General features: G+C 44.9%; 1 protein-coding gene across 15 annotated transcripts in view; it reads left to right on the top strand.

Annotated features, from left to right (window-relative positions):
* LDLRAD4 (low density lipoprotein receptor class A domain containing 4) overlaps positions 1-14451 on the top strand; it is a 387098-nt gene that overhangs the window by 46819 nt on the left and 325828 nt on the right. The window lies entirely within an intron of this gene.

Below are 14451 nucleotides of genomic sequence, written 5' to 3'. Positions count from 1 at the left end.
ACTGTACACCTTAGAGATGCTCCGTGACTGATGACATATTTCTCATTCGTATGATTCTTTATTGCCCAATAGGGCAGTGTTTTTGAGAATCCCTTACCTTTCCTTACTTGGTTTTTTGTTTGTTGTTGTTTTTTTTTTTTTTAAGATCTTTTTTTTTTTTTTTTTTAAGATCTACTTATTATTAGAGAGAGAAACTGAGCGTACTTGGAGAGTGGGGGCCGAGAATCTCAAGCAGACTCCCTACTGACTGTGGAGCCTGATGTCACAGGACTTGATCTCACACCCCGGGATCATGACCTGCGCCGAAGTGTCCGACTCTTAACTGAGCCACCAGGCGCCCCTGACGTGGTGCGTGTTGGTGAGCTGTGCTTCCGTGACGTGGCGTGCCTGCCACCAGCTTAAGGTGGGAGGCAACGGCTCATCGCTCCCAGGGCCTGAGCTCGTGTGGGCCCAGGTTAGTCGCTCTTTCATCGTCTCAGAGACCGTCCTCCTTCGCTTTACCCGCTAAAAACTAAAGCCGCCTTCAAATAGAATTTTTCCACGCAACCAAATATACCACTGGACTATGCTCCTAGGGACTGTGCAGCTTGGTGTACGAAATTTTTGACAAAAGTAGAAATATACTTGCAAATTACATAAGAACCCGATTCCTCCCCCCCCCCCCATATGGGGTTACCTCATTCTGTCAGTTATTTTAAGCAACTTTCAGAATTGGTAATGGAAATCTTTTTCTTGACTACATTACCGGGTGTGGATTTTAAATTATAATGCAAGGCTGCGTTGCTTCTTATGAACGTTTGAATGGTGCGGGAGCAGCTCCCCATCTGCAGACCTGCGTGCTGCTCCGTGCATGCGGGGGCATTTTCAGGCACCGCACTTGGATTCTGCGGTGTTGCAAGAACGTTCACACCCTCTGAAATAGGTCCTTCCAGCTGACTGTCCTGGAATTTATATTTGCTCTGTTAACTTGTAAAATTCTGTCTTTCGAAGCTTGCAGCTGGACGGCGAGACATTCCTGAGGAGGGACAGGTGGCATGGCCACTCTGCCGCAGACACTTGGCCGGGAAAGCCCGGGGCGGGGGGATGCATTTCTGCGTGAACTGCAGAATGTGCCTGTCTTACCATATAGCGGATTTTTTTTTTTTGACTTAGTTTAAAAATGGGGTTGGGAAAAAAATAATAAAAAAAATAAAAAAATAAAAAATAAAAAAAAATAAAATGGGGTTGGGTCTTCGTGTTTAGGTTGTTATTAAATGTATTTTAATATTGCCGCTGCCTCAATAAATCTGAAGACAGACACCTCTTGGCTGTATCACGTTTGTAAGGTGTAGCTGGAAACATGGCCTTTGGCTCAAGTTCTGTCCTTGCCCTTTTCTTTCACTTTTTTACTCCGACAAGTCCTAAGCCGGCCTGAGTCTCAGCTCTTTTCATTTTTAAATGGAATAATGTTTATCTTGTGGAATTATTGTGAAGATGCCTAATTCAGCATCTGCACACCAGAGGAGTTCGGTGAAATGCCAGTTTTGTGCCGTCCGGACGCTGAGTCCAGTCCAAGGACCGCGTGCCCGCAGGATGGGAGGAAGGTGGGCGGCAGAGGCGTGGGTTTCTCCGTTCTCCTTGGGGGCGACGGAGGTTTGCTGAGGAATTCCACGATGCGTCTTACGGCTTCCGCCAGGTTTGGTGCAACGACGCCTCCGGGTTGTAGGTGAAGAAATCCTTAGTTCCAGCTCTTTGGGCCATTTTCTGTCTTTGTCATGAGAGAAGGAAACCTCAGACCTACACGTGGTTGGCTCTCAGCACAGACGAGACAGGTCTACCTGGGGAGACTCCTCCTCTCTTGGGTCCTTTAGGGTCCTTAAGGGATCTGCGGTCGATGGATCTGCGGTGAGAAGCAGGCAGCAGTGAAAGTCGAGGCCCGTGGTCCCGGGGGTGGATGCTCCCGCTTTCAACAATAATGACCTTAGACACCAGCCATACATCCCTGACCTGAACTTCCTGGCTTTGTGCTAAATTTAAACTTTTAAGGAAACTCAGAGAGGACCAGTGGTGCCGGGAGAAGCCACACTTTTTGTGCACGGGCAAATAAAGCAAGGCTTCCTTCTCCAGATGTTTCCTGGGCACGGACAGTAAAACAGATGAAACTGCGAGAATGTGACCAAATGGGAGTGTCGGGAGCTGCGGGGTCATTGAGCGTGTCCGTGCCGCGGGCTCCCTCATGTGAAGGAGGGGCGAGCTCTGCTTTAGGGTTAGGTCGGGATGGTTCGGAGGTGGCACTGAACGTCTTGTCGGTGCGAGAAGCCGGACGGTGGTGGGTTGGTGCCTCTCTGGCCTTCGTGTTTGTCTATTGGAGAAGTGACCCTGAATTCCCATTGGGGGGAATCCCGGGACAGGTCCCAGGCTGCCTGGTTCCGAGTTGCCCCTTGGCTTCTGAAAGGGTTTTGGGTTCTCAAGGCCTCATGGAGGCCCCCTTGCTCCCCTTTTGCCTCTCTTCTCCACCCCCCCTTCCTCCCTCGTGTATACACAGTGTCAGGGGACTCGGATTTGAAGTCCACCTCGCTGCTCTGCTTCCTCCTTTAAGGTTAAAAATGGCACAAGAAAGATCGAAACGCTGCAAGGGCAGGAGGGATGCTTGGTGCCACGTTTGAGCTCGGGCCAACCAGCGATGTCAAGACACAGGCCGGCGGCAGGCCCACCGCCTCGAGAGGGAGGAGAAGCTTGCTGTCTCTCTCCTTTCTGTCCGTGGCCTGGGAACTTGGGAATTGTCTTTTGCCGATTTGTTGGGTTCTGTGCTATTATGAGACTGTGCTATTTTCTTAAGGTAGCCTCATTCAGAGCTGCGTCAGAAAAATACCTTTTCATTTTGGCTTCGAAATCAGACGTGCCAGCGGCTTCGTCAGCCTGTGCCCAGCACCGTAGTGTCAAACTGCTAAAAAGCTAGCAAATTTTCCACCTAGAAATTTTGTGGGGGAGGAAAGAGTAGGGGGCGTAGGGAAGAGCATCAAAATAAGCCTTTCAGAGATTCTGGATTGCGTGGTGGCCTGCTCACTTTTCCGTGGCGAGGGAGGTTAGGAATAGCATTGCCTTTTTTTTCTTTTTTTTTTCCTTTTTTTTTTAATAATAAATTTATTTTTTTATTGGTGTTCAATTCTATAGCATTGCTTTTTATGGGAGTTGCAGCCGCAGCTCAGAAGTTGGGCTTCGTGGGCTCAGTGCATGGGGGCAACGCGGCCTCTGCAGCCTGCAGGGCGGGGGTCAGGCTCGACGGACGGCGCTCAAGCGTGGGATGTGCTTACCGAGCTCAGGTTCTCAGGAGGCCATGCTATTGTGACAGACTGAGTCCCAGGAGCCCCCCCCCCCGGAGTCACGTTGGTGTAGGTGAAGGACAGTCGCGGGAACAGGTGTCACAATCCAGGGGCCGTCGTCCTTCAGGCCTGCGTTGGCCCGACAGGCTGATCCCCTGGAGCTTCCGTGAGATGCCCTCCCCTTAGGGGCCTTAGCAGCGGCATGGGGGGGGCACCCCATCAGCAGGAGTCTCTACGGATTCTTGAAATGTGCCAGTTACACGATTTTCCACAATGGGGGTGGGTGGCCAAGTGTCCCTCAAATTCAGCGTAGAAAGGAGGTGGAAAGAAGCAGCCACTGGGATGGAGGTTCTTAACCTCCAGGGGACCCGGGACATAGGTGACTTCCTTGAAATGGTGCCTCTTCCTGCAGAGAAGGCCAGAGGGCTCTGGTGGGGTTCTCCGTAGGATTCTGACCTCCAGAAAGGGTAAGAGCTTTCGCAGTAGGGCACGAGACGTGGGGTTCATTTAACTTGGAAAAATCCCTTTGGAAACGGAATGAGTGTGGGCAGAGAAAGACGCCAGCAGGAGTCGGGGGGACAGAGAAGGCCGAGGGGTCCGGCCATCAGTCGTCTATCTCGCGGCCCCAAGGGGGCTTCTGGAGGTTTCCACTGTGGTTTTCTGTGTGAGCGTCCTTCTTGAAAAAAGCAGGATTTTGTGTGTGTCCGAGTGATTCCTGCCGGAGGCTGCGGGCGCTGCTCGGTCCCCTCTGCAAGGCCGCTGCCCGGGGGGTTCCTGGTGCCCGCGTGGGTCGGCCTGCGTGGGGTGGTTCCCCCCCCCCCCCCCGTTGGGGTGTCTGCTCGCCACGGTCCTGTGCGGCCTTCCCCCGGGTGAGGGGACGGCGGGCATGAGGCAGGGGGGCCGTGGCTTCGGGCTGCCCGTGGGGCCGTCGTGTCTGGGAGACGAGGCCACGGACACGCGGACAGAGGCTTCCCGGGCCCGCGTGGCGCTGGGGACGACAGAAGGCGCCCTGCCCGGGCCGCGTGGCCCCTGCGGGGACAGGTCGTGCTGCGGGTCCCAGCCACGGGGGACGCGGCTCCGGCCTCAGTCGGGCAGCGTCCTCGAGTCCCCGACGTGCTGCCCGCTCCACAGGCCCGCCCTGTTCTGGTGCTTTCCTCGGCCACGCTGCCTTCGCCTCCACGCGCGGGCCGAGCCATCCCCGGGCGGCTCCTCGCAGGGACTTCCCCTCCTGCGGCGTTCCCCGTGTGACTGCCGCGCGTGGAGCATAAAAACAAGAAAATGCCCTGAGATTCTTGGATCGCTTGAGGAGGAGGAGTTCCTCAGGTCCAGGTGGGTTCGGGAAGTGTTTTCCAGTGTTTTGTGACCTATACTGGTGGTGTTTGTTGAGTCATTATTGAAAAAAATGGTTGACATTTAGGATTGTGATGTTTAGGTGCATTACCTATTTTTTGATCTTTAATTGGTTCCCAAATCTTCTGCTCCTCCTTTTTTTCTTTCTTTCTTTCTTTCTATCTTTCTTTCTTTCTTTCTTCCTTTTTTTTTTAATTGTGGTAAAATATGCATAACACGGAGAATTTGGAACCCTGCGCATTACTGGTGGGAATGAAAAATTGTACAGCTGCTATAGAAAACAGCGTGTTTTAGCCATTTTAAGTGTATGGTTCCGGGGCATTGAGTACATTCTCATTGTTCTGCAACCATCATCCCCATCCATCCCTACAACTATTTACATCTTGAAAAACGTATAACTCTGCACCCATTAAACACTAACTCCCCATTCCTCCTGCTTCCTGCCCCTGGCAACCACCATTCCCCTGTCTCTATGAACCTGTCTGCTCTAGATTCCTCACACAGTATTTGTATTTTTGTGACTGGCTGCTTGCACTTAGCCTGCTGCTCTCACGGTTCATCCATATTTTAGCAAGCGTCAGAGCTTTCTTCCTCTTCTGAGGCTGGTCATGTTACGCCGCGTGGGTATACCATTTGTTTGTTTAGCCATTTGTCCATTGTTGAACCCTTGGCTTGCTTCTGCCTTTCAGCTATTGTGACTAATGCTGCTGTGGACATGGGCGTCCAGATATCTCCTCGAGGGACGCCCAGGTGGCTCAGCGGTCGAGCGTCTGCCTTTGGTTCAGGTCGTGCATCCTGCAGTCCAGGGATCAAGTCCCATGTCGGGCTCCCGGCATGGAGCCTGCTTCTCCCTCCGCCTGTCTCTGTCCCTCTCTCTCTGTGTCTCTCATGCATAAATAAATAAAATCTTTAAAAAAAATAAAAAAAAGCAAAACTCCCAAAACTTACTATTTTTTTTATTTTTTCATTTTTCTGGTTTTATTGTAATATAATTGGCATATAAAATTGTGGGAGTTTAAGCATACAACCTGGTGATTTCATATACGTATACATTGTGAAATGATCACCAAGACAGCATTAGTGAATGCATCCATCACTTCACATGGTTATATTTTCTTTTTGTTGTAAGAACATTACTACATATTCCATTAGCAAGTGCAACATGCAAGTGTACAACAAAATACAGTTAACCAGAATGACCAAAACTTACTATTTTTTTTTCTCCTAAACTTATTTTTTAAAGCACACCGTCAAGTAGACACTATTAGGAATCCAAAGGAAGTGTAAACTGAAGTATGGTGATGACCTACTTGAACTACAGAATTCATAAATATAAACTAATTAAGGGAAAATGAAGGTAAAATTGAGAACCATACCTTACTGTGGAGGTAATAAATGTTATTAGAGGCCATTGAGCCTCTAGTACATGTTTCTGAGTGAGGCGTTCTGTAGGCAAGGCTCTGGGCTGGGCCAGATAACCAGCTTCCAGGAACAACCCAACTAGCCTACAACTTGCTCTTGTGTTGTCAAGGCTGTGAATAGGGGAAATTGTCAAGAAATGTGAAGAAATGGGGAAATTTCTAGTCAGATTCTTGTTTTTCTTGAATGTTGGAAAATATTAAATTGTGACCTTTAGGGATAACAATACCGTATTTTATGATAAGAATTCTTCAAAGTTTTTACTAGAATGACCTCTAACAATCACATGTAATAGGAAGGTTTTCGTGTTAGGTTTATAGCATCAGTTCATCGCAATTCCTTCTGCGTGGGATGGCAGCTTGTAAGGGTAATCTCACCCTTGGGAGCCTGCCCCCATTTTCTTTGGTGTGTGAAACATCCCATCAAATTTTTTATTCAAGAAGTAAAATTAATATGTGAGAGTAATAGAGAAGCTCATCTAAATCTGGGCAAACTTTGGCTTTCAAAAGTATGAAGACGTTTATAAGTCACCAAGACAAAGAAGTTGTTGGAAGAGGAGCAATGGAAAATAATAGCTCTTTGTGATAAAATTTTATCTTTAATATACATTTACAGAGCTGGGCACTCCGAAGAGGACTTGGGCATGAAGGTGAATGGGAAGCAGGTCCTGCCTTACAGTGGGACGCACGATCTGATGGAGCAGATCCACAGTGTGTCCTTAGTCATAGTTCATGGTCATGACCTGTCCTCAGCACATGGTGCCTAGGAGACCCAGGGCAGAGATATCTGTGCATTCCTGTCTAGGAAAGCTTCCTGGTACACCCACAGAGATGGTGACACTTAAAGTGGGTCTTAAACCATGAATCATAGTTTTCCAGGTGGACAAATGTAAGGTGAGAGCATTCTGAGCACTGGGAAAGTCTCACACGTTTGCATGGAGGTGAGAAAATTAACAGCGTGTTAGGAAGGTAGAAATTGGTTGGGGTGTAGGGTGCCTAAGAAGGAAGGCAAGAGACAGAGACAGGTTGGAAAAGAAAATTGGGACCAGACCATAAAGCGTTTGGCTATGATTCCTAGATTATCCTATAGTGTAGGGAACCTATTTTGAGCTTTTCAGGGAAGATGGTGACATTAGATGTGTGCTTGTGGGTGGCCATGGTAGGACTGAATGGAGGGGAGAGACAAAAGAAGATCAACCAGAAAGAATAGCAGCGGAGCCGTTTCCAGGAAGAGGTGAAAAAGCCTGCACTGGGTGTCCGTGATGGAGCAGAGAGGCCTTGGGTGTGCCTGTTGAGCAAATGCGGATTCCCAAATAACTTTTGGGATTCAGTCTTGGGCAAGTGCGAAGACAGTATGAGCAGAGGCAGGCCACGACCAGGATGAGATTTCTGGACTGCCATGCCTGTAGAGCCACCCGGAGGGGATGAGGCGAAGAGAGGTTGTAACGACAGGATGGAGATGTGGGGGTCATCATTGTGTGGCAAGATCACCCCAGAGACGGAGAGCAACTAAGAGAGCAGCAGGACTGCAGAAAAGGGCATGAAGCCCACGCGCATATAACTTGCTTTGTCGTATAATAGAGATGATCTGTCCTGTTGTCAGGGTTTTGAGTTGTCAGAAAACAGTTGTCAAGCTTTAATACTTAGTACTGTGTATCCTTTTACCTCATCAGCATAGCCTTAGAGATGATCCCCTTGGTATTGTCCATTATCCAGAAAAATTTCCTGTCTCTACCTGGATGTCTTAAGGCCTGTTGCAGTCCTACCCACTCTTGTATGTATCATCTAAAAAAAAAAAAATTACTCCAAATACTGCATCTTATAGTCAGCCTTCAATCTGGGCGATTTTACCCGTGAACTCCTGGTTTCAAAACCCCCTAACCTAATATCTTCTCTTCTTCCTGTAACTGTCTAGAAGTACTTTTAAGAATTTTACCCCATTTGTCAATTATGCCTCAATAAAGGTGAAAGAAAAAAAAAGAATTTTACTCCATCTCTAAATGCAATTGGAAAAATGTCCTTGTTGATACTCTGCCATTAGAAATGGACATGGGGGGTGGGGATTGCGGAAAAAAAAAAAAAAAGAAAAAAGGAATTGACATCAGTTACTCAAGAAGCTTTGTAATCAGTCTTCTTTCAAAAATTCATTTTAATGAATGTTACTTTATTAATATAGAAGCAAAGATAAGGATAAAATGAGGTGTGTGTTTTATATCTCCTGGGTTGGATCTGATACACAGACGTGAGGAATGAGCTCTTGTTTTTACTTTGGAAAGTGGGTGAGGGGGTGGTGATATCTTTTGGATAAATAATCTACTCTTGACCTCTGCGTACTCATATACATTCTTGTTTCAAGCCCTGGCTGTGATGATTTGACTTTGTTGAGTGGTATTATACATTTTCTGCACTGTCTGCTCTCACATTATGGGGGTGGGGGGCCACTCAAAATTTTATTACTATTCTAATTTCATGTGGAATACAGTATGGATGAATGGAGAGACACCTATTAGGAGTAGACTTAATCTAAGCTAAAATCAGATAATTGAATATTTATTTCAGAGAACATGCTAGTAACTAATATAAGCTTCCTACAATTAAGAATAGTAGAAAATCAATTAAACACTGATGACACAGGTTCAGTGCAGAGAAAAATGTTAAAAACTTTATATCAAAGGAGGCAAAGAGATTAAAAGCCAAATGTACCTGTAAAGCTAGTTTTTAGTATAGTCATCTGAATTTCTAGACTGTTTAGAAAATCTAATATAGACCTAGAAGGTTTCAGATAAATGACCAGGTACTATTTTCATTATCTTAAAAAAAAAAAACAATTGCTATATTCCATGTAGAAGGTGGAATGGAAATAATTTATCAATTTATAGTTCTCTCATATTTTGAGCAAAAGATTTACTTACGTAGTAATTCTGATGTATTCTGTGGGGGGGTTTAATGGATAAAACAGCAGTTTTATAATTCCTCAACTAAATGTAAGTAGAATATAAACCAGAATAAAATGGGCATATATGCTCTGACCTCAATTTCAGAGAATTAAAGTGAAATCATCTCTTTTTAACCACCTTTCATTATGTTAGCCCAAATTATATCAATAAAGGTCTATTCTATATCTGTTTAAAGGAGCAAAGTTTACTGAAATTGAAAGATTTACTTTGGGCGTGCATAGTAGAATTGTTTACACTAAAACCATGTCACTTTCACAGCAAAGTAAAGTTTTAGGTAGGACCAGATATACAACTCTGGCTATTTTATCCTAAGATATTGTTGACAATACAATTTTAATAATTTTAACAAAAAGAATCTGTAAAAAATCCATAAAGTAATTTGCATAATATTGTGACTGTAAATGAAAAATGCATTAGAAACCACTGCTGTAGGGTGAATCAAAGGCCATAATTACTGTTCCATCAACTTTAGCAACAGACTGTACTTTGGTGACCCTAACAAAGCAGTGAAGACCCCCTGACACAACTGTCCTACATAGAAACATTTAAAACGACACCTAGAAGGAAAAAAGCAGAAAAAAATGAGTGGGGAATATCAGAAAGGGAGACAGAACATGAGAGACTCCTAACTCTAGGAAACGAACTAGGGGTGGTGGAAGGAGAGGTGGGCAGGGGGTGGGGGTGACTGGGTGATGGGTACTGAGGGGGGCACTTGATGGGATGAGCACTGGGTGTTATTCTATGTTGGCAAAAAGAACACCAATAAAAAATAAATTTATATATATAAATTTGGCAAAAGAACAAAAACATGGAAACAGCTTTGTCTGAAGCTTTGGGCAGTTTGGCAGTTGGGGGCCTTTAGAAGCAGCAGTTGGACCTCAGAAGGAGCTTCTGCTCTATTCTGCTTCGCAGCAATTGAGGATGCCCCACTGCTTGGCACTTTCCACGTTACTGTGAGGATCCCTACGCTAGACCTGTTTAGTGGCTGTTCTGAATACGCTCTGAGCTTGTATTCTGTTATTCTGTTCAGTTCTAACGGTTCACTTCTGAGGGACTTACATCATGTTTGTTTTCTCATTTGTATCTGTTGCATAGATGGATAAACTGAAGGAATGAGAGATTACGTGAGGCATATAATAGGATTTCTGAGGACTCTTACGCTATCAGAAGGGATTATAGGGTATTGTAGATTGCCGCACACTGAACTGTTCAAGGGTTCCTAAATATCTAAATGGGAGGTTTAATACTATTTGCTAATTCGTCTAATTACCTAACTTTGTCATCTGTCTTTAATTTGCAACAATTGTAAATTTACAATTTACAAAAAAACATTCACTCCATCTCTTGGGAACTTTAATGTTTAGTGGAGAAGGCATAAATAGGGACCGTGGTTAAGAATTGCTAGTTTTCCATTATAGTGCTTTGCAAAATAAAAGCTAGATTGGTGGAATCATCTGGGGGCCATCTATCTCTGGTTTAGAGGGCTTTTCTTACCTGTAGACCCAGTTGTGTCCACTCCTGAGCTGTGGGGTTTGCCACGGAGAGAGCAGCTGTATTGCAGATCACCAAATGTAAACTTATTTTTGCTTGAGCTTTTAGTTTCACAGGTGAGGAATCATGCTCAAAAATAGGCTTTCTCCTACCTAAAGAAGAACCATATTCTATTTCAGGCTTTCACATGAACATTGGGGGTCACATGAGAAGTGCAACAGCATCCGGGGGGACCACTGGAATATTCTGTATTTTCAATTTAACACAACAAGACTGATTCTTGGCCCTGGGTGCATACCTTTCCCGTATCCAGTGTGTAGTTTTTATGCACTGGTAGATGTGGTGGGTTCAGGAACTGGGTGGGATGATAATCCAATGGAAGACTTCAGTCCTCCTGAGTGTGGCTGGACAGTTGACGCCTCCTCCTTGCAGATGGGAGCATCCATTCCTTCCTCTTTATCATCGGACTGGATGACTTTGTTTCTCCATGATTCACAGGGACCTCAGTCCCATGATACTTGAAGGGAAGGAGGAGCCAGGGATTCCTTTCTGTTCATGGTTCTTCATGGAAAAATATGAATACTTTGGGTGCCTTAGGTGTTTAGTTTGTAGTCAGTGTGATGGTTAATTCTGTGTGTCAATTTGACTGGGTCAGGGGGTGCCCAGATTAAGCATTACTGGGTGTGAATGCGAGGATGTTTCCAGATAAGGTTAGCAGTTGAGTTGGTGGACTCAGTAGATTGCCCTCATCATTGTGGTTAGACACCATCCAATCCCCGGAAGGCCTGCATAGAACAGAAGGTGAAGGAAGAATGGATTTGCCCCTTTTGCTTCTTGCCTCCCTGCGTCAGCTGCGACATTGGTCTTCTGTCCTCGGACTGGGGTTCACACCATCGGCATTCCGGTTCTCAGGCTTTTAGACTCAGACTGGAGTTATACCCTGACTTTCCTGGATCTGCAGCTTGCAGATGGCAGATCCTGCAGCTTCTCAGCCTTTGAAGTTCTGTTGTCTACCGTCAGTCGTGTGACCTACTCCTTATTGGTAGGTAGCAGCGAGACACTTAGTAAAATACGAAACTAATTAGAAGTCAGACACTGGGTATATTCTAAGAAGTTAAGAGTATGACAGAAAAATGAAAAAGTCTTATTCCTATTTTTAAATCATAGCCGGTTTATACCAACCCTTTGTCTCTAAGATAGGCCTATGAAAATGTAAGAGGCTGCAGTCTATACAAGCACTACCAAGCACCTTGGTCTGCACCACCGCTTTCTGAGACAACATGAGCCCACACAGGAGCCAGATCCATCTCTGTTGAGCGGATTTTAATTTCCTGAGGCTAACTAAGCTCTTAAATACTTTCTTAGTTAACAGGCAGTAAAAACTGAAACAAAACCGAAGTGCACTACCCAGATAGGATGGAGTTTGGGCCTCCAAGTAGCAGCAAAAGGGAGAAGAAACGGGTAGGAAATATCAGAAAGGGAGACAGAACATGAGAGACTCCTAACTCTGGGAAACGAACTGGGGGGGTGGAAGGCAAGGAGGGCGACGGGTGGGGGTGACTGGATGATGGGCACTGAGGGGGGCACTTGATGGGATGAGCACTGGGTGTTATTCTGTATGTTGGCAAATTGAACACCAATAAAAAATAAATTTATTATTAAAAAAAATAGTCTCCAAAGGGAGTCTGAGTAGTGGCATATATATCCACTGCTTCTCCCCTTGACCTGTCAGTCTGTGTCCACTGACGTCTTTACACCTTTCTGGCTGAGGCCCAATCTGTTGTGCCCCCGAAAACAAAATGATGAAAGATACAGTAGGCAGCAAAGCCCCCTTTGCCACCAGGAGAGGCATCTGAAGGCAAAACCCATTGTTAGTTTTTCCATTTACTTTACCCATTCACGCATTCAGTAAATAATTAACTGAATGCTTGCTGATTGAAACCATAAAATATTAGTCCTGGCCAAAACCTTTTACCAGCTGAATTGTGTAGTTGGAGAAGTTGAGGCCCAGACAGTTGTAATGATTTGCATGGGGTTGTGGAGCATGTAAATGGAGCAGCAAGGTCCTGACTGGGGTCCCCAGGTCCCTCCTGTACCTTCACCTCTGCGCGGGCTCGGCCTTTCTTCCTCCCACAGTGAACTCTGCAGACTGGCCGGGTCTGAACTATTATTTGCATTCTTCTTTTAACCTCTGGCATCTGATTTATTCCAAACCTTGGCAACTGAGATCTTAAGAGTCTCAGGAACAATAGGATCACATTCAATAAAAATGTAATTTTCTTTAAGAATTCCTGAATTTTAACAAAGCAGTGTTTCTAGGGAATAAAAAATTCTCTCATGATCAATGTAATCTGCATTCTTAAGCTTACAGTTCTTTCTTTATTACTGTTCTTTTTTTTTGAAAATTATGCTTTTTAGACTTGAGATTAGACTGAGAATCCCAAGCAGTGGCCAGAGCATAGGGAGTTTTCTGTTGATTTCTGTTAACCTTGGGAATATCGCCGCCACATCTTTTGAGCTAGCTGATTAGGTTACTTTTGACCAATCAGATGAAATTTTGGAAAATGTCCCATTGAAACAAGATTTCCCCTTCTAGGCTACCAACAGAAGTGTTCGATGTTGGGTACTTGTGGGATAGCCGGTCCTTACGTCTTTGTTGTGTATCCTCCAAGGGCTCGGCAGTGACAAGGAAACGCTATGGGATTCAGAAGTTTCGTGTCTTCAAGGAGCAATTTGTCTGCTATTTGGATGGTGGAGCAGATGGAGATAATGATAAAGCATTTCTGAAGGCCTGAGGTTTTTCTGGGTTCTTAGGTGTTGCCTTAATGTTTCAAAGGCATAGGCACAGCAAACAATAACAATAATGTTCAGTGCATCTTCATGTGAACACAGATTATCTGGGGGCTGGCTACTGACATTATTCCTGCATGTGTTCCGTGCGTATTTGTGATTCTGTGAGCCATGCTCTACCAAGCTGTTTCTCCAATTAATCCAGATGACTATGTGGCTTGAGAGAGCTATAGGTCAGGGAAACCTGGATTATAAAATCTCTTTAGCATCTAGAAATGTCTCAACATTCCTCCAGTCTTTAGGCTTCTGGGATACCCGTCACGATGCCAAATGACGTGAAACATCTCTAATACATTTTAAGAAATGACGGGGAGGACACTCTTGGGGTGAGTTTTCCCATGTCCGGTTCTTCAAAATTTATTATGGCCATGTCAAAAACTTTTAAAAATCACGCTTCCAAGTTAAAAAAAAAAAAAATGGAGCATAAGAGAGCCACATGATTGATTGTCATGAAGCACGGAAGGTGGAGATTTCCTGGCTTCTGCTTTTTCTTTTTTTTTTTTTTATTTTTATTTTTATTTTTTTTTATTTTTTTTTTTTTTACTTTTTTTTTTTTTGCTTCTTTTTTTTTTTTTGCTTCTGCTTTTTCTACCTGAATGAGCAGCACATTGTTTTCTGGTTATTACATAGGGGATTTATTTTGTATTAAGTGAGGCAGCAATAAACTGCTTTCTGCTTTGTGGGAGATCATCAGTCCTGATATGAGTGTTTTTTTTTTTAATTTATTTTTATTTTTTTTATTTGCTTTTTTTGTTCTTTGGTAAGTCTGGAGAACAAAGGCCACTGGAGAGAGATACAGGGTCTTTCCAATTCAGGAGACACTTGGAAATGGGATGAGGACCAAAGCAGTGGGGACTCCAGGAGATCAGTTCTGGGTGTTGGTAAGGGTGTTCCTGAGGCAGGCGTGCTTTGTTTCTGGGGCTTGGCCACCCCATCAAAGGAATACTATGAGCCTTCACTGTTGACCTTTGAACTTTTAAGGTAGACACATGATGAAAGCATAAACCTGAAGTCACTGGTTTAGGTCTTGACAAAGTTACACATTTCTTTTGACGATCTTTGAAGCATTGGAGCATGAGCTGG

The sequence above is a fragment of the Canis lupus genome, chromosome 1 (assembly GCF_048164855.1).
Source record: "Canis lupus baileyi chromosome 1, mCanLup2.hap1, whole genome shotgun sequence".
Lineage (NCBI taxonomy): Eukaryota > Metazoa > Chordata > Mammalia > Carnivora > Canidae > Canis > Canis lupus.
This window is presented reverse-complemented; position numbering and strand designations above follow the sequence as displayed.